Below are 22,318 nucleotides of genomic sequence, written 5' to 3' on the forward strand. Positions count from 1 at the left end.
GCAGGAAATATTTACAGTATTTACAAAAAAACTTTCTGGAGTAATGGACTTTTCATAGACACACTTTTCTAAAAACCCACCCCAGTAATGAGAATTTAATGAATACTCTTGCTAGGCTGATTCTAAGCAATACAGGAGTGAAGAAACAGTAATCAAAAGATGCAGTTAAATAAAAATTTGATATTACTTTTTGTTTCATAACATAGGCTATTGAATTGCATATAAAGGAGATACTTAGGATAGAGAGCTTCAGGGACAATTCATTGCTATTCAACATCCTTACTGAGACAAGGATTTCCAATTTTGAGGAATCATATTCCCACATATTTTATTATTCTTGCTAAAGCATCAGCCACACTAAATGGCAACAAAACTGACATGCTACTCACAACTCAAACCAAATGTAAGGTCTGATCCTCTAACTTAGAAGCCAGCTATTATCTTCCCAAAGATCTTGGGCAGAAGTAAAAGTCTATCTGAGCAAGATGAGTGCTGACTGCAAAGTAAAGCTGCATACAGCTTGTCCAACCATTTAATCAAATTTCTCTGTGCTCAGAGCAGAAGTAGAAACAGTTCTCTGGGCCAGGTAAATTGGCTGGAAATACATTAATTTAATACAATAAATTTTTGGAAAGAGGATCTGTGCCAGTTATTTTCAAAGCAATCTTCTGCAGAATAAGAGGCCATGTAATTAAAATAAAATATTTTTAAATAGGAAAACGGCTTTTAAAAAAAATTCAGAATGGAGGACATTTGTCAGTAGACATCCATAGGATTCTGTGCAGATCAACTACCCCATAAATTACTTTCAAAAAAAATTTTGGCACCACGAAAATTAATCATTTCATCACAGAAATATTTAATGATTACAATATCGGGAAAGAAAAACTTACTTTCAAAGAATATAAAATAAAATATAGACAGGAAAGGCAATCAAAATAATATCACAATGGATAATAATGTCAAATTTAAGGAAGGCTACTATGGACACACAGTGGACAGTAAGTACCAGCTCAGTGTGTAGCAAAAGGAAAAAAAACAGGTAAAATATTTATTTTTTTTCTGTAAATCATAGAGGGTAGTATAATTCATTAGTGTAGCAGCCACTTCTTGAAGACTGGATGTTGTTCATAAAAATATAACAAAGCTTAAAAAAATACAAAAAGTGTACTGAAGATGACAAGGAATGAACAAATATACATGTGCCATTCTCTAGACAGGTTAATTATCTAGACTTGGGACCCTTCAGCCATGTAAAAACATGGTACAAGAGAATTTGTTCCCTCTTTATGTTCCCAAGTAAAAATTTCCACTGTCTCACAACAGAGAACTAAGGAATATCAAATTACATTAGGTAGTCCATTAAAAATAAGCACTTTACCAGGAATTCTTTTTTCTCAAATAATCAATGATTACATTAGTTGTTTTACCTAAGTCACTGCTGCATCATGCCACAAGTGTAAATAGAATCAAATGCAATTGGACAAATTTAATGAGATTTAGTAAAATGCACTAAAATACACTGATGTGGTAAAGCCTATGAAAAGAAATCTCTGAAGCTTGAATCATTAGAAGATAGAAAAGATTCTCTACTGGACATTTTCTTGTACTAATTTACTGGCTACTGTCAGAAATAGGCTAACGGACAAAATGTCCTTCTCATGCGATTCAAAACAAACACTCATACTCTCTGTCAAAACACCAAGAAAACCAGTTTATTTTTGTCTGGTGGGACAGAAGAACAAAATATTAGAAAACACAAAACCAGCTATATTTTCTAGAAATATATACAGTCTATGCATTTCCACAATTAAAAAAAAATCCACTTCAATTTCTTGCAAGTTAGAAAACGTGAAGTATGTTCAATGACAATTCCCTGAATTTTCAATTTGCTTTGAACTGGTCTTGAACACAAGTAAAATTCCTCTTTCTCTGAAACTGAAAAGCTCTGTTGGGTTACAAGAACAGATTAGCTGTGACTAATCTGCACTGGTTTCATGGCTGTCCTTAGGTACCTACTTCTTTCTTAATTGTCCATGGTCAGTAAATTACTAAGCTGTCTCAGAACCAGCGATATTCTAATATTTCTTTCTATATTTTTTTATAATACTTCATAAACTTCTGGAACACTAATGTAACTGGTTGATGCAAGTTAAACATACAAATAAATAGATAAAATTTTAAGTCAATGAATGAACTTGAACTACGTTTTCTGGTACACTAATGGAAGTTACAGAAGATCATAATTTTAGCTTAAAACCCCACTAATCCTGGGAAATTAGAGAAATCAGCCAAGGCTTTTTCCACTGACGTATGGCTTCCAGACCTCAGAGAGGCTGAACAGGGAAACAATCTGTTCACTCTGTAGCAAAAGTCAGCCTGATTCATCAGAAGTTCTTTTCCTATTCCCTGAGCTTCCTGGGATCATCACTACTCAAAAAAACTGACAGAGTTTGGTCATCGTTCAACACTGAAGCTGCTTAAAAGTGATAAATGTCACGGTTTTACCAGCTACTTCAATTTCCTCAGAGCAAAACCTTCTATCCTCTGTAACTCTTTGCAACTTGATGTTTAAATTATTTCATTACTTCTCTTTTGCTAGGTCTAGTTATATTATCTCCTTTCTAATAATTACTATTAGTTTCTATGATCCCTAATACTTAAACAATTTCAAGCTACTTAAAGAACCCAAAGTTACAGATACTGGTACAGAACTGACTGTGGTCTTTGACACTACAAATACTTTCACAGGACTTTCTCCTTTTTTTTCAACACAGGAAATGTGGTACCATTTCTAGTTTTGTTTCACTGATTTTTTAATTTTCTAAAACTTTCAAGTTTTTTTACTAGTGGTATTATTTTCCTTTTTATTGTTTACTTTCCTTATAAGTCAATAGTGATGTTTCTGTGACTTAGACAGTCAACTGTCTATCGGTCTACTTGTAAAATTCAGAAGGGGCTGAGACTGCTCAACTCTAAGTTCTATCATTTCATTTTCATCCTAACTCATCTTTTCCACTAAGGAAAACTGCACTACCCACCTATGTCCAGATGTTGCCTTCTCTCCAATTTCAATCCTGAAGGGACATTTTGCCTTATTAACCAGTTTTTCCATGTTAATATTGTCAGAGTCAGAATTTGCATTAGCAATTCTTCATTTAGCTCTTATTGCCCTTTATACTATGGGAATTTCTCTTACTCCTTACTCTTACTCCTCTTTCTCTAACTGAAGAATGACTATGTTACATGAGACCAGTGGTCCCTTCAGTATCAATCACTAAAAGCCTTTGCTGAAAGGTGTGAGGAAATTGTGCTATACACCCTTGTAATGAGCTATCAAATGTGGAAGTTTCTTCCTCCCCTACTTTAATTAAAGTTTGACTTATATTCAAAAGCTTGAAAACTTAAATCCCCTGCCCTAAAATCTTTTCTGACATAAGTCTGAAAATTTTTCTTAGTGACATACACTTCCATGAAACATTATTTTAAAGGCAAGGAGTTTAGGATGCAGGAGAATGCAATAGTTATACAGACACACATCTGTATAATATATTGTAGAATTAGAAATAACACTTTCATGTGATGCTCTAAATGAATAATTTTTATGTTAGGAACAAAACTTAGGAAATTTATGCCTCTTGCAAAATTTACTTCTAAAACATAGAGAAACATAAACATCACCTTAACCTCCTTTTAAGAAAAAGTCATACAATTATAAAAATAACTACAAAAAGAAGGTAGTGAATTAATAGTAGAAAGGTTTAAAACCAGGAACAAGTCTTATTGAAACATACTTTATTAAAAATCCAGAAATGAACTTCAAATAATTTTAATTATTCACAGAGAAGACTCTAGCTCAAGTGTGTATTAAAGTACTTCCCCCTTATTAGCTCTTGCATTCCATTAATTACTTTTTAAACTATTTCCTTACCTTACTCATGCATCAAGGAATGTTGCTGCTTCCAGTTTTCCAGCGAGGATGAGGGAGATCTGCATAAATGTATCACTTCAGAATAAATGCATGCAATTTATTACAAAAATTGAATAATAAGAAAAAACTCTATTTATTTTATTTTCTATTTGTACAGAAACAATGAGAAACACAGGACCATGCAATTAAATTATCTGCTGAGACCAAATATTGCCTGTACTGTTTTTGAACAGCCGGTCTTCGGCCCTCTTGTCTTCCTCTCTCACAGTGATATTCCCAATAAGTAACCATTGAGATTCAAGAGTCTATATGTTTACAGAGAGTAACCACACATACTGTCTTTTGAGCTGTCACCATTATGTCCATATCCATAAAAAGGGAAGTCTGAAGCACCAAAAACTTTGTTTCCAGTATGTCTGCTAATACATGCATGTCTCCTTTTCAATGCTACTTTTCCTGCATTCAGAGTGAATTTGTTTTGATTTAGTCTTGTTAATTTATAATGGATTTCTGAAAACTATGCAACTTCAGAGCGAAAAACATCTGCAAACCTTATCCTTACATAGACTATATTGTTTTTCCTTTTCTTATAATTAGTAACCCTACAGAATCATTATATAAACTAAAATGGAGAGAGTAAACATTTTTTCTCTTTTATATTTTTGATTGGTCAATTTTTATACCTGTGTACCTGTACCATTGCATGTTATACTACATGTAGATCCACAAAATGTTTCAAAAGGGGAACTCAAAAAATATGTTTAACAGCACAGAGAAGTGATCATTGAGCAAATCACTCTGCATAAGTTACCATCTATTTTCCATGAAACACAGGGTAAAGCATGTTAATGTAAAGTACAGATATTGCAAGGCAGGGTAGTATTACAGTGTGCAGGAGAGCCCCGCAGTCTGCGGCAGCCTGAAACCGTGCACAAGTGCTTACAGCTGCAGTGACATGGTGCTAAGCATGTTTTAAGACTAGTCCCAGTCGAGCGGCATCTTATCCAACCAGAAACAATCCCACAATCCAGCTCTTTTTAAGTGATCATCCTTGTATCATAACAGATTTAGGTTGCAGCTACTTTGGATTATGGTTAATCTAACCTTTATCCATTCACATCTTCACCTGAAACTTACAAGGACCAAGAGTCAATTGCCAGGGCATAATTCACAATGACACTGATCTCTCCTTCCTCACTCTAATTATCTGGATTAAGAATAACACTTTTGAGTAATTATTTTCACATTGGATAAACATTAAGCTTTCCTGGATTTATCTGAGCTTTTTCTTAACATGAAATAGATCCGAGCAGGCTTATAAGAACATAACTGACAGCGGTGACAGCTTAATCAAGGAAACCCTAAACAACTAAAACAATAGGAAATGTTTGTTTCACATTGTTTTGAATAATCAAGAGCCAGTAACTTGATAACCCTCTGGCAAACTATCTACTCATAGACCAAAGAAAAAGCAATATCCAGGCAGATCAATTACAGTGACTGGTACTGTCTTAATAAACATGCAAAATTTTCTCTGATGCAGTTCCAGCTCAAAAGCAAACACGAGTTTTTACCAGTGGCAAAAAAATGTACAGGACTACAAAGCTGCTGATTTACGCGACAGGTATCACAGGGATGAGAAAGAAAAAAACATATTACCAGTCTGCTAAATTTATAATTAAAATGAATCAGTTACCAGCTGTATCACTTCAGATGACAATTTCTGAAGAGACTGTATTGTCCATCTCAAGCTACACAGACTCCCCAAAATTGATATCACAAGCAGGCTAGAAAAATCTTCCAACCTTGTCTTTGAAACTACCTACGATCATATACAATTACTCACTAAAAACACATCACAGAACCCAATTGCACTTTGGCTTTGCAGATCCACAGATAACCTCTTAAAGAGCAAACTCCCTTACTGTGTCGACCCCTGACCTCGAGCTCTTTTTCCAATCTCCAGTAGCACCACATGTTTCTTTCCCAGACTGAGCCAGGGCTTGGAGCTGCAAGGTTTCAGAGGGGTAGCAAGTGCTCCAGCTATCATAACTTTGAGGTTAAGGGAGCACACTGCTAATATCTCATTCGCAAACTTTAATGCATTCCTTATACTACTACTTAATTTGGTTTGAACATTATTTATGAAGGACTTTTCTGTAAGTATTTTTCCATTTGTGGGAGGCTTTTAATAATTTATAAGTAATAATTTTATTTGGCTCTTAAAAGCCTTTAAAATGTTCTGGCTCAATTGAATACTTTAGCAGCCACTGGAAACTGAATTACAAACAAAGAAAAGTATTTACATCTTAATTTTGGGAATTATTTTAAAAATTGATCAAATAAGGGGCACAGACAATTTTGTTTAATAACTTGACTTTCCTGGGGCTCCACAGTAGGAATTAGACCACTGTGATTTTCTCTTCTCATGCTTAGCAATAATACATAGAAAAACTAGGCTTTTATAGGGATTTATGGTTTCTGTGATTTCTTCATCATACCAACAGTGGAACAGTAGCTATGGCAGAACACTTTGAGTTGGCTTTGAAAAAACAGAGGACAGAACACCACAACTCTGGGCATTTAGCTGTGGCTGAGGCAAAACAATAAGAGTGATATCAGGTGCAACGTCTTTCTCTGTGCACATGGAAACCCCTGCTTATATTCTGGGATTATATTCTGGATGTGCACATATATTTATCTTAATGAGATATGAACAGCACCCACGAATATTGACATATATTCACCTGCATGTTACTGACAACTTACTCTGATGACAGGCAAGGACTCTTGCACTTTTGATATCTTACCCTTCCCAGACAGAGAGAGCCTTTTATTTTCCTTTGAATGCAGGGTCTTTCAAGTGTTCTCTCATCTGCTTTGAATGGATACTGGAAAATGGTGTCCTAATGCATTTTACAATAATTCCTAAGGGAGCAAAAGGCACCTGAAGACTTTTAAATGATCTAGGAACTGACAATCTTGGAGATTCCTCCTGGTGTGACAATAGAGCTACTTCCTAAACTGTAGTGTGCAATATCTTTAAGGTTGGAAACCCTGAAATCTGTAAGAGAATAGTTCAGATTGGAAGGGATCTCTGGAGATTATATTGTCTAACCATGCAGACACGGTACAGAGAATTTCTGGGTGTACTGAATACATATTTTTATCTGGAAAATATTAACTAATACTTTAACTTTTTACTTAAAATCTATTCAAAATAGTTCACTTCTTCAAAAATCTAAGGTTTCCAGCAAAGTGTAATAGCTTCTACAAAGTTCCTAGATTTTTACTTTAAGCAATACTCTTTCCATCCTCTGTGAAAGATGACTTTGAAATCTTTTGCTTTCACACTTTTTTTTTTTTCTTCTAATAGATGTTACTTCATTATTAGGCAGATGCACTCCTCATCCTTTAAATTACATCTACTGTAAAATCTCCCAGGATCATTCACCTACTGAAACGAATATATTCATCAGTGAGTAAGCTTCTTATGTTTTCTCTTAGCGTGAAGCAAAATGTAGATATGCTGGAAAGCAAACACAGACTAAAACAATCTTGAAAACTGGTGAAACACTCTAAAATTAGTTAGGAAACGTGTAAGGTAGGTATCGATAACTACATAAATGGAGGTTGAGAAATAACTGGTTAGGGGTGCTTTTTATGTGGACCAGTTTCAGAGTGTTCAAAGACAAGAAAGACAAAGCACTATCAACATAGTACAAGAAGAAATTTAGGAAAATCTGGACTAATTTAGTTAGGAAGAGAAGTAGATTCTAGGTCTTGAAATACCTGAAGACCTTATTCTACTCTGAGTCTTTGTTGGATGAATGAGGTAGCTAAAATTACTTAAAGAGATTAGATATTGGAAAATAAAAGGAGAACAAAAATTGCAGTAGGCTGTTTTGAGGAATAAAGCATCTCATACACCAGGGATCATGGGGAATAGATTGGACAGAAGTCCATCAAGAACAACACCATTACAGAGGACTCTTCTGTGGGTTAGAAAGGGAGTACATGACAACTACTTTTAGCCCTATATTCCAAGACTAGAGCGTTAGCTGAACTCCTGGAGAGAGTGAGTGTATGCTGCTTTTGGCTGGGATAGAATTTTCTTCAGAGCATCTGATACAAGGCTGTGCTTTGGACTTGTACTGGAAGCAATGTTGATAACACAGAGATGTTTTTGTTACCCCTGAATTCATACAGAGTCAAGGTCTTTTCTGCCTCTTGCTTCACCTCACCAGTGAGGAGGCTGGGGGTGAACAAGCTGAGGGGACACAGCCAGAACAGCTGACCAAAATGACCCAAGGGATTTTCCAGACCATGAGGTGCCATGGTCAGCACATAAAGCTGGGGGAATAAGGAAAGAGAGGACATTCAGAGTAATGGCTTTAGTCTTCCCAAGCCACCATTACATGTGAAGGAGCCCTGCCTTTGTGGAGGTGGCTGAACACCTTCCTGCCCATGGGAAGTGTTGAAGGAATTGTTTGTTTTGCTTCTCTTGCTTTTGGCTTTGCTCTAGTTTTTAAACTCTCTATCTGAACCCATGGGTTTTCTCACTTTTGCCTTTACCATTGCTTCCTCCATCCCATCAGTGGAGCATGAATGAGGGGTTGTGTGGTGCTTACCTGCCAGCTGGGGTTAAACCACAACAGAATGAAACATCAAATATCCTTCTTGGCCTGGTAGAAAAGTGGTTTTGATTAAAATAATTTTTCTCAATAGAAAATTAATTGATGACTGAGTATTTTTCCATAGATCATGTCTACCTGCTCCATAGCACATTCAAGACAAATATTTTCACTGCATTTGTAATAATCCTGAGATCACTAAAATTTTCCATCCTATATTCCCTAACTTGGTTTTCTACCTCAGTACTTTCCCAGTGTAGACCAATCTTTTTCACTTAATTAACATGAAGGAAAGAATTCATAATGAAGATGTTTCATACATACCTTGTTTAAAGACACCTATGTGTTATTTGTCCACACAATAACACAATCTAATTCAAATTTATTAATTCAGACATTACATGGAAAACTGTGTCAAACCTGAATTTTGGCTAGACAAAACCAGCTGTGGGACTGCTTATTTTCCCCAAAGATGTCAAAACATAAACCACACCATTGTGGTCAAACAGTGAATCAATAGTGCAGGTGCTCAAGAAATGCTTATTTTTTTGTCTTGTATTTATAGAACTAGTCTGTATTTTCTACAGGGCAAAAATTATTCTCTCCTACCCCTTCTTTCACACTGATTTTAACTGGAAAATTTAAGAATTTTCTGATGATTTCTCATCAGATATTAGGAAACTAAGAGGGACTAAGCTAGAAGGAGCAAACAGCTCTGCCAACGTAGCATTGGCAGATTTCCTTCATGATTTCCTAGAGGAGGAAGCTTTTAAAATTTTGCCAGTACAAAGGGTGTGCTTCTATTGTCAATGGAAAGAGTGCAGATTGATGTTTAAGTATTCCTCTGTCTAAGTTCGGAATAAATTTATGAGCAGATGCATGGATCCATTCAGCAACTCCTGAAAATATCAGCGCTGAATTTGATAGGGAACATCACTGAAAGAGATAGAAGGGCTGAGTAGTTGCATTCTTTTACCCCTTGGACAGGCTTAGCACTTCTCATTATTATTCTGCAGTTCCAGTGGCACAAAATTTTCTAGCAAGGAAGTAGTCTGAAGACAGATCCTGACAACAATCCAGAACATATTGTGTTTACTGACAAAAGGAAACATTTTTCTATATTCATGAAGAAGCTAGGCAAACTGATTAAGATGTAAGAAGTGTGCTCAAGTTAAACATTTTTTCATGACCATATCTACCTTCAGGGAACCATTGAAAATATGGCTACTAGGTTTCCAGCAGAGGAGATTGATGAGACCTCAGAGAGGATGGAGGCATGGGCCATTTTTAGTTGAACCACCATGATCCCCATTCTGTCCAAGTGCTCCAGAGAGTGGTTTTATTGAGGGGACTGGGTAGGAGCTGGACAGAAAGACTGTCTGGTAGGAGTATTTGCCTGATACAGAAGGCAAACACCCAAAAATACTTGCTCTTAGCTAGGAAGGACTTGTGTCCCACAACCTGAGCACTGAAAACTAAATTGCTGACAAAGAATTTCTTCAAATTCAATGGCAAATGGTAATGGCAAATTCAAGACTGGCTGTTGTGGACCAACATCTCATTTCTTTCATATGCGTTCTCATCTCTTTAGTTCACCCTAAAAAGTCCACATAATCCTGACAGAAATAAAAGACCACCCTCAAAAGAAAACCTTACAAAGCCCTTTCTGGAGACTGTTTCTTGAGGACAGATGCAACTTAGCAGCTTAATGTCTCAGGTACTAAAATAATACTTCCCACTAGAGAAAACAATCTAGTACTGTTCTCAGAGAGGTAATAAAATATCTGATTATATGAAACAGCAGTCTTGTCTTTCTGCAGGAACAATGAATAATCAAGTTCCAGTTTGCAAGCAACTTCTGGAACACAGTCCTATTTTAATTCCAATCTCTTGATAAAAGACATTCAATTATTTTTTATTTAGGGAAAAATAAGTCTTTCTTGACACTTTCAGAGGATAAATAACAAGACAGAAGAAATTTTGGGGTATTTTTGTTTGTTTGATTAATTTTGCTGGAGAATGGTGTTATTGCAACATATCCACCCTGATATAGTATTGGGTTTAGACGTAATGATACATAATCATCCATGTAAGATACCATTATTATTTTTATATCATTTATACTTTGTCAAAATATATGTCCTTTGGGTGAGGTTCAGTCATGGCACATTCTGAATAGTCCAAAATTTCAGAACACAAGATGCAAGAAATAAGAAGTGAATTAGCAGGACCCGGGAGAGAAGAAATCTTCTCATCAGAGTAGCAGCAAAACAGGGATAGGGATCCAAACACAGTCACATGCAGGTTGCAGTTAAATTTGAAACATAGGTAATAGCACTGCCATATTTCTGAGAAGCACTGAACAGAGCATCCCACCAGAATATTTTCTATCAAAATCTACTGGTTTTAATATATTAATGTATATAGGCAAGATGGCTAACATTCTTTTTCAATTAAAATACCATATATAGCAACTATAAGAAGGATAAATTCAACTTGTACTTAGAAATGACAGTTGCTTATTCTTTCACATCATCAGCAAGTCACCCACAGGTGCAGAGAGCTTTGGCTTTCCAGCCACAAGGATTTCAGATGCTAGATTTAAAATGACATCTAATAATGCAGAAATGAAAATTATGTGTCATGTATTCCTTCATATAAAAAGAAACACCTATCACTAAGAGGTGGACAGCATTTTTGGGATGGTGGTGGTGTTTCATTTTGATTCAAATCTTTTGTATATAATTGCTATTTCAGTTAGTAATACAAGTGACATGTAGTCTATAAACAAAAGGTTCTCCTTTCAAATCTAGCCCAGCATCCTCGAGTTTAACATATGCTTCACAACAGGCTGATTCAGAAACATTTTGTTTCATATACATGCTTTATATTCAGAAAGCATTTTGCAAAATGTTTCTTGCTGCTCAAGAACCCGCTTGCTTTGGGTTGCGATTGTTTTATACCAACAAAACCTTGTCACTCTCATTCTCTGCCTCAGGAAGTGGTAAAACTGTGATCTTATTTCAGATATTAGGAATTCCAAATTGAAAATTAATCACCTTGGACTTTTAAGAAGTTGCAGCTATCATGAAAATAACTTTGAAATCAACCTTTTTTCATGTCCACCTGCCATTTTTATAAAAGTCAAAACCATATGTGCTTCCTCTTTGAAGTCTGTTTTTGCCCTCTAATGATAGCCTTCACATTCCACTGTATTGTTCTGTTAGCTATAGCTTTCCATCAGCCAACGGGGGGCAAGAGGGGAGAAGAAAAAAAAGAAAAAGAAAAAAAATCAACAGCAGCATGACAAATGCTTGTGCAGATGTCTGATGCTGATGTGATAAATGACTATAGTCTATGAAGTTACAAGTACAAAATAATGTCAACAAGTTGCAATGATAAAACAGCCCATGAAATATTTCAATATATGTTCAACAGTCAGGGCAATTTCTGGTTTGAATTACCAATCAATTTTTTACAGGGTTGAAATTATTTTTCTTACAGAGGAACCATTGTTTATGTGGCCAGGTTTTTTTCAAATTTCTGTCACAGTCTTCACATTGGTAATTCTGATTAATGTGCTCTGATTCCCTTATTTTCTCAAGGCTTCACATTTTATTAGGAAAATAAAAGCATTCACAGCACTTAAGAGTCCAGACTCTATGCTGGGCAGAATGAAGCTGTCAGTGCCGCAGCACTCGCAGTAACTCACCTTTGAGGAGCATCAGAAGAACAGAGGTTTGCTGCTCTGTTGGTGCCCATTTGTGAAAAGCACAAAATGTACAGCTGTGTCATGTAGAACACAGGATGAGTTTGGTCTCTTAAACCCAATTATAAATTTCTGTTTTTTCTGTAAGAAAAATAAAAATTCATTGGGTTTTCTTTTTAATGATTAAAGCAGATGGGCAGGAAAATCAAATGAGTAGTTGCTTTCATTTGTCATTCCCAAACTGCCAACAGAGCACTGAAATCTAGCATGCCTTATCCTTCATTATAATCTAGTAATTCAAACATGCAAACAGGGTGAGGGGGGAAAAAGTAAAAAATTAAAATAAAATCAAAAATAATTGAGACAAAAGCACAAAGAATTCATCGTGTGGCTGGATGCAAAAGCAGGCATGCATGAAAGAATCACATGCCCCTTTAATTGAGAAAACACATTTTTCTCAAATACAAATTTTAAGCTGCTTTAGTCAAACCTAGGTCTGTGCAACACCACAAGTGATGTAAACCACAAAGAATTACCTTTTTTTTAGCTGAGAGGTTTGTGCCTTTCTAAACCAAGTCTACTAAACTGACTTATTTATATTCAATAAAACAGGTGCATGACAATTTGCAAGTAAGCCATAGTAAGAGATTTTGTGATATTAAACTAAAGCCTTTGTATTATGTGCTACTCAATGAAGTTTGTAACTTCTACGTTTTACCCCCAACAGTGGTATAAATTATCTGGATGAATCTGGAGGGTAACTAACCATAATGGCAAAACAAGAAAAGAGTGCAGTATTTCCTTTTGAACAAATGAAAACACGGTTCATTCTGATCAGTTTTTTAACCAATGTCATCCATTAAACTTTTCTAACTAATAAAAATAACAAGAATAAAAACACAGATGAGGTAAGAATGGAAGACCATTGAAGTTTAATTCAGACTTTGGGGAAATCTCAATCATTTTATACATGAAATAAGCCTCCTTATCCTTTTAATGAAGGTTTAGAAAAGACAGTGTTTTCTGCAGTTCACAGTGTCTGCATACTCTGTCAGCCTCATAGAAACTATTTTTCATAGTAGTCTGGAAATCACAAAGGAAGGACATCCAGTTTTGACAATATCCTCCTCAAAACCTGTGCTCATAGAGTATCTGTGCCCACTGTACTCCTATGAAGATCCATTTGTTCCCTACTTAGAAAGGAAAAAAATTAAATCATCACTTTTTCACCTCCTCAGTCCTGCTTTTTTTTTTTTTTTTTGCCATAAGGGAAAAAGTACATGTCTGAGGCTGGCTTTAACTGGGATCCAATCACATCACAAAGAGCAGGGCCATTTCATCACATAACAGGAAAAAACAAGACAAAGAAAGAGCAGACTGAGAAATTCCTGTTCCAAACCTCCAAAGAAAAAAATGCAGGTATAGTACACATCCATTTTGTCCAAGCCCAACTGATACTTAAAATAGCTGTTGACCACCAGTATTCACCTTGTATGACCAATTTTCACTATTCTTCTATTTGAAACTCCAGAAGAGTTTCTCAGTGACTGTACAGACCTGCTTCTGATTATATGTGAAGATTAGTCAAATGTTTTCAGTTCATAACAGCATCCTTTTCTTAGTCATAATTTATTCCTTTACTGTTTTCCATAAAAGTAGATGGCATTAGTCATAAGTGAAATCTCTAGTAGAAATAAGATATTATTGAAAAAATTCTGTCAAAATTTTTACAAAACCCTTTTCACTATTCTATTTTTTGTAAACCATGAAAAACATGTAAGAAAAACTAAAAAAACCCGTAACAACAACAAAAATCCCCTAATAACCACCACCACCAAAAAAAAAAAAAAATCCTTGAAGCCAAAAAAGAACAACAACAATAAAATAAGACAGGTCAAAATCTTCTCTACTATGGCCACTTTCCTGGTCCACACATTGGCAGTCAGCAAAGATACAGCTTGCTGGCATTTGTTGCATGGGCAATATGTTTCTACTGCTTTAGAAGGGGACAATAATCTCATGATGGCACCAATAATTTCACACATGAGGGCTCCCTTCTATTTAAGTCGAAGACTTTGTTAGACCTCAAACCAACAATTTTTTATACAGGAAGAAATGAGTTAAAAACATTTTCATAATCACAGAGGTAGAAAAAAGAAAGCCACTGTAGATATTTCTGCAAGCAAAGAGAGAGAAGACTGCACATCATTTTCTAATTCTCTGTGCTGCCATGGGAGCAGCGGCCGCTGCCTGGCTGTTGAGCTAAGCAAGCAGGATTGTATTTGCATGCTGCATATGCGTGATGTCGTGGCTCTCCTGAGTCTGGAAAGAAAGCTGTAGAATTTGGCACCACAGGAATGAACTGTGCTGGAAAGCAAACCTGAGTATTTCTCAAGGAGAGGTGCAGCCAGGACTTGCTCTCATTTCTATCACTACTGTAAGCCTTCCAGATTGCTGACAAATTTCTTGAAGGAGCCCCAGCCATTACTATTGAATAAGGTCTTCCCAACTGCTACCTGAGTACCTCTGAGCTTTTTCCAAGTCCTCCCAGCAGTAAATCTCACAAGGAGGCACAGTGGCCAAGAGAACTAATACAATCCTTTAATGCATAAGCAGGGAAACAGCATATAGCAAGTAGGAGTAATGAGCTGATATGACCCTCTGCATATAACATTAGTGAGAACATAAGTAGTACACTGGGAGCTTCCCAAAAGAATTCAGCAAACTGGTGATAGCTCAAATGAGAGCCACAAAGTGATTCAACATCTTGAAAATACTGTCTTATAATAAGAGACTGAAGAAATTCAGCCCATTTAGTTCATCACAGACAAATCCAAGTGGTGACTGACCACAGATTCCAGGTCACAACATAAGGAAGACATTTGTGATAGCAGGGAGCTCTGCAGTATATCTTAAAGAGAGGAAGACAGAATGACAACTGATATTAGAAAGACTGATTTCAAGAGGGTTATTGACTGTTGGAGCATTTCATTGAAGATGTAGGGGATTCACCATCATGTAACATACTCAGACCAAGTCTCTTTTCTATAATTTAACCAGAAAAAAAAAATACCAGGCTCTGGGCAATGCATATGAAGTTTGGCTGTCTGGCTTGTGTAATGCTGTTAGGGATAGATGATCAGATTGGATTCTTCTGACACTAAAAATAAATAATCCTGTATGTGAGCTATAGGCTCAATGATCACAGGACAGAAAAAGCTCCATGGTAGTGTCTCCCCATGCTACCATTGAATAAAAGGCTGTGATACAAACATCCCTAAAGATTGCCCATCAGCTTTACAAATAGGACATTCATACATGTGTCTGTAACTTCTCTTTTTCCTGATAGTACCACTTAGAAGCCCCTGTCCTTTTTCTCTTCCTCAGACCTAGATCCAAACATTCAGCCATTTTACCACAACTCTCAGAGGGAAAGTCACAAAAAGCTATCCAGGAAAAAACCCCTTTTGAAGGGAATTATTTCTCTTGAAATCATTCTTGTATAGAAGTTGGAAGGCTGAATTTCAGGGGAACAAAATGGGACTTAAATGCCAGCAGAATGAAAGATTAAAGTGTGTTTTTAGAAACAAAGATCTATTTTAAAATCAAAACACAAAGAGAATAGTTTACCTTTCCAAGGGAACCTGCTAATTTCAATTATACATTCATTAATATTAATAAAATATCTGCACACCATAAGTAAATGCAGCATTTTATAGACATTATTATAAAACATTCTTCATCCTCAGAAAACATTATTTCAGGTTCAAGATCCATGTTTCGGAGTGTTTATATTATCATATATAGGACAAAGCAGTAAAAACTCAAGAGAAACAGAAAGATAAGAATTCTGACAACAATCAGTAACATGAAAATATTCTTGGGAGACAGGAAAGTTTACTGAAAGAGCATGTTGAGAACTGTTTACTAGGAATCATTCAAAATAACTGTCAATATGACACTCATCCCAATGAGAAGTCAATAGTCCAGCATGATGTGCTCTCTGTTACAAAACAAATTAGACATGTTGGGAAAATTTGTAAGCCCTCAGAGGCAAAAAAGAAAATCAAAGTAAAAAAAAAAATAAAACCAAAAACCATTGGTAACTTCAGAAACAGTGAAAGGCAATTCTGGAAGAGACAGATGAGTGGTCAAAGATGCCTAAGAAACACACACTAATTACATGGCTCTCACCACCACATGTGATATCACTCACCCAAAGCAGCACAAGCTCTTGGAAACAATAATCAGCACATTTTCCAAGGGGCTTCAAGAAAATGTGGTAAATCCAGCTTCTGACTTTTTTGATGATTTATGTTAATACACTGCAATAATTTTTTTCTATGTACAGTCTATGGAACAACTGAAATTTAAACAAATGTTTCCCATAGAATATCCAGCATATCAAAATAGCAACAAATTAATTTTCACAAGATGCTTCATTTTCTTTTATTAGAAAGCCCAGTTTTCATATCCTGAGCTGGAAGTCATGATCATTTTTAGAACATGCTGACAGTAATGCACTGTGTTGTGAAGACATGGGTATGCTCCTCAGAATGGATTTGCTGACTTCTAAAGTTTAGTGCTGACGCTTTTTTCTTTGTTTTACTCAATATTATTTCCTTTAGTTTTAAGTGAGAGCCAACTTTTTATTTCAAGTTGCTCTTTTTCAAATGCCTGATGAATTACACAAGTTGTACATATATGCATTACATATGTTTATTGCATAACTACTGTAAAATCATTTTGCCTTAAAATAATGCAATTACAGTCTGGAAAACTGCCACATTTGGCTTGGTTCACATTTCTCAAATCTAGTCCCAGGCAATACTTTTCCCCAAAGGTGCATAAATGATATGCAAACCTCCCAAAGGACAATTTTGGAAGAGAAGTGCACAAGAACCATTCCCAGAAAGAAACAGAAATAGTAAGAGTGATGCATTTCAAAGATGCACACTACACATGTAGTAGAGAGAAAAAAAGATGCTTTACCACTGCCACCTTTGTTCAGTAAGAAATGTAAATTAAATTAAAGGCAGCTAGATACACTCTTCACTGTCCATGGATTTGGTTCCCTGCCCAACTCCTTTAATACATTGCCATTGCAAGGGTTTGTTTGAGAGCTGAAGTCATAAATCACACCGTGAAGCTGCTTCCTCTCTCCTTGCACACACCTGCAGAGGAAATGTGCCAAGGGGCAGAATCAGGCATGCTCTCAGGACTCTGGGCAATAAACCAACCCCAGAAGCAGCCTGACATGGGCTGCCATCATTTAAAGCAACCAGCAGCTTTTTTGACCTGCAGAGCAGCCGAGAATCTAGAGGATGTGAAGATGGCACAAGTTTTCTAGAGGCAGCCCCAGGAGAGCCCTGCACAGGCAGCTGCTGGAGGCCCCAGCGGTGTGCAGCAAGTGCCAGCAAGAGCCTTACAAGAGCCGGGCTGGGATTGAGGTACAGGCACTGGGAATGTCTCAGAACAAACTGAGCTGCACTTGCAAAAGGTGTGAGAGAGCTATGGGGAGTTGTCACACCTGCCTTAAGGGTCTGACCTGTATGTGCCACTGCCCTACAAATGATAGATGTTTCCAGAGCTGCTGATTTCCAGTATGGATTAAACAAAACGGAGAGACCGATGTTTCTTGAGGTTTTTTTGGTTTTCTTTATCCTAGCTTTGATGGCTTGCCCTAGACTCCTCCTGAGGGATCCCTGTTTTGACAAACATTGCCCTAGATAACAATTTAGCTGTTTTAAATAATGCTATTTGTAATGCGGGTGGATAGTCTGTTCATCATAATGTAATAATAATGCATTACATCCATTTTACTAAACCCACCATGTCAGCCCCAGATTGAATGTGCAATATTCATTTGTCTCCTACTTTATTGACTATATAAAAAATGTACAGTATCTGTCACACTATCTCAAAATGTCTGTTTTGTCTGTGAAGTGTTTGACAAAGCACATTACAAAGCACATGACTTATACACAAAACTATTGTATACCCTGTTATAGAAATGAGTATAGCAAGGAACTGACATCCAGTATTCAGCCATCACCATTCTGTATTACAAGACATAAAGGAGCACTGGACTCAAGACCTCTCTTATTGCTCCTCCCCATCAGATACCACCATGCTTGCACCTTCAAGGTGCTTTTGTAGCATAAAGTCATTACTCTGATAATCCCTGGCAGTCCACCTCATCTGAGTAAGTTCTGCTTCCATTTATTACATCTGACTTCAAGTCTCCTCTTTGGAAAATACATCAGTTACCAAAAGGAATGGAGTATGATCTTATTCATAGTAATTTTTTTCCTCCTTAGTTATCAGGGCTCAGTTAAAATCATGAAAACATCAAGTGTAGCTTTAAAGACTAGACAAGACCAAACATATGATTATTTATCTTAAAACTCCACTGTGGGGTATCCAGCAAATAAAGTGAACTGGGTTAGCTCCCTGTGTTAGTATAGCTAGAACCTTAAACTGCAGTTTATAACATGTACGTCACCCTGCTAAAGACTTCCAAGGCATGTTAAAAATCTAAAATTTTCCAGGTTGGAGTCCCAGCTATTAAGGGCAAAGCTCTTTCCAGCTTCAACTACAACCAGAATCTATTGCAAACACCTCTGTTAAATTATAAAATGACCTCCAGTTCAGTTTCCTATAAAATCATCATTAGTAGATCTACCCAAATTAAATGATAGCATGCCCTTCCTTAATTCTTCCACAACAGCATGTAAAGTGTAAAAAAAGAAAATAGACATGCCCACAATTTCTTATGGGCTTAATATCCAAGCTACAGTTTTCATCTTAATGTTACACTTCCTCTTTGACTGCTCAGCACCATTTAAACCAATACCAGAGACTGATGTTACTTCTGTCCCATGAAATCACCAATCCATGCATTTTATCTGAGGTTACTCCATTGAAATACTTGACATTTCTTTGCTTTGAATGTCTGACAAAAGTCACTACTCAAGGTGATGGGGCTGTACAAACATATTTAGCTGAGGTTTAAGCTGTCACTGAGATGGGACAAGGCTTCATCCCATATAACACACACAACTTATGATATAAATGTGGCCTCAGGGATTTCTTTCGTGATTCAACAAGTCTCCTTTTGGTAGCAGCAGAAAATGTAAACAGGCATTATTGTTCTAGAGGTGCTGCCTTGACATTTCCTTTCTGCTTCTTGCCATATGGCCACACCTCAACATGCTGAGCACAGTTCAGCAAAGTCCAACAAAGACTGGCAAATACTCTGGAGAAACTATAAACAATACCACTGTCTTTAGAAAGCATTCAGAGGGGGAAAAGTCAAAAAGCAGTTGACATGACACATGGACTAAACCCCACAGTGTTTTGAAATTACTATTTCCTGCTTTTATAAACCACTAACTTCTTATTGCTAGTTTTCAATCCACTATCATGCCCAGACTGTTTCTTTGTTACCTCTAACCTGGCTTTGGGAAAAATTATAAAGCTCATCTTCACATATTTCTACAACTTTTTACAAACTTCTAAGCCAAATGATATAAATAATACAGTTTTTTTCATTTTTGGAGTTCAGGCTTCTGTGTCCTTCAAATAAATCATTAGTCCTACAGCAAGTAAGTAAGAAATGTGTTACAATGGAATAATTTATAGCATGAAATAGGGCAACAGACTTCTTGTAAAACAGACTTGAAACAAGGACTCAAAACTACCCTTATCTTGAAGGGATTTTGTATGGATGCATACTGAGTGTTATTTACATAGTACTAGACACTGTCATTATACATAGTAAAGTCTATAAAACTGTAACAGAGACCCACAAAAGAACATAAATGATCTGGGGCTACTGAGCCTCAAAAGCTGGTTGTGTGAAAACTTTTACAAGTAAAAAGCAGCACAACAATGAAAAAATCCCCAAGCATATGACAACTTCTAGAAATTTATATAGCTTTCTGAGCTAACATACCTGTGAAATAATTTATATTCAATTAAAACAATTAAAGGGCATTGCCTAGTCCACTTGGTTTATTACCACAGTAAAGATGTTCTGCTCTGTCACAGCCAACAGCTCTTAGGTAAGTAGTAAGTACTGAAATTAAGTATTTAATGAAGTATCACCTTACTGAGTTTTAACTGTGTGACTACAGTTTGACAAATGTTTCCACACCATCCTCAACTAGGACTTCTTCGTAATGTTAGTCATATATAAAAAGAAAATAAGGATTTAGTATTTGTATGAAAATAATCTACAATTCCAATTTAAAAAAAATTAGGAAGATAATAACAAGTAGCATTTACAAAATAGAGCATATCCAACTACTCTGAAAGACTTTCTGCAGCTTAATTTATTGAGAGTGCTGTCAGTAGAACTTGACTGGAAACTGCAAGCATGAACAGAAGACTTGGAAACTGTGGTTTCTCCAACTGACAATACCCAAGGGAAAATATAATGCCTGAAAGCAGCTTTTCGGCATAGCCTGAAAATAATAAGGCATGCTATTTTAATTAAGAGCATTTAATCAAGGAATCCTTAGAGCCATAAAAGCTTTCAAAAAAATTAAATATTTGGGAAATATGTATCAGATGACTAGCTGATCATGTCCCCTTGTAGATTAACTATTCTTTTAAAAAATAATCTTGATTTTTCTAGAAACTCTAGGAATAAATTTGATTTTGCTGCAAGCAATGCAAGACAGTCATCAGAAACAAAGTGCTAATTATTTGGATATCAGTTGTCAGTATTCCAACAAGTGAGTCATTTTAAAGTATTTAATATAATCAAGCATCTAAAAATCATCACTGTTCACAACAGGAATCAAACTTTTCCCTATTTACCAACTAAACAGAATACTATTGATAATCTAGTTTTATTTCTGGAGACATACTGTAGCTCAAAACATCATAAGAATATTATTCTTGATACTTTGATAGCAAAAAAAGCATTGCACATATAAATCTTTGTGTCCACTTTGTGCTGGAACTATATGAGAGATAAAGCTTTATTCAACACAGGGATGGCAAAATTTAGCATGGTGTAAATTAAGCATGAATTCTGCAACACTTTTAAAATAGGCTTTAACATGAAATGAAAAAAATACTTTCTTTTGAGCTGACCCCTTTATGTTATTTGCAGTTTTTTCAAAGAGTTGTAGGTTTTTCCCTGTCATTGTCAAAGTATTTATATTGCACAGAGAGACTTGGTAAGAGAACCCTCCCACAGCTAACACAAATCCCGCAAATATCTTTGGTATCAGCCAAACACTGGGTGGCCTAATGGGTAAAACCTACTCAAAATTTCAAAACAAGCTTAACTGGGTGCATCTTACACACGTTGTTGTGTGGCTATGGAAGGGAGCACAGTTTTGACCATACAGGAATGTCCACAAGTACCTTCAAACACCCTCCACCACCAGCAGCCGCTATCAGTGTTATGGTTTTAAACTGCAGCTTTTTATCACCTCCACAGCTTCCAATAATGCATCATTCAGCCATGCTTTCAGCCTACATGAGACTGTAGCTTAGAATCTTAAAGAATATGTTAAATTTACAACCATATCAATGTATTAATTTCAGCTTCTAACTAAATATGTCAAATCTGTCACCTGCTGTGCAAACAAAATAGGAAGAATAAAAGAACTACTACACCTTGTGAAGGAAAGATGATTTTAACTTCTTATTCATAGTTCTCCCTGCAGTTCATGCACTTTCAGGATGGGTGTGTGATGTGGTCTGGGTTGGGAAGACTTCTGCCTTCCAGAATTCCAGAAGTGACAGGGGATGGAACAAGCTGTCTTGGGACACACACAGTCTCCAGTGGATTTTCTGACAGGCTAACATTTGATAGAGGAGAGAGAAAGGGGTTGGGGTTTGGTCAGCGAAAGATAAGCAGTTATTTTATTTAGTTATTCTGGGTTTTTTTCCTCTGCAGGAACAGGAAAGATTGTTTGGCAACTATTCAGGCACTTTGCTGAAGCCAAAACATTAGCAGCAGTTGAACGGTTTTTATTCCATGCTTTTCCTAACTAGCTGACACAGAAAAGGAGAAGTAGCAGT

Source organism: Agelaius tricolor, unplaced genomic scaffold (genome assembly GCF_023055355.1).
Source record: "Agelaius tricolor isolate 1412-34295 unplaced genomic scaffold, bAgeTri1.0.p SCAF_8, whole genome shotgun sequence".
Classification (NCBI taxonomy): Eukaryota; Metazoa; Chordata; class Aves; order Passeriformes; family Icteridae; genus Agelaius; species Agelaius tricolor.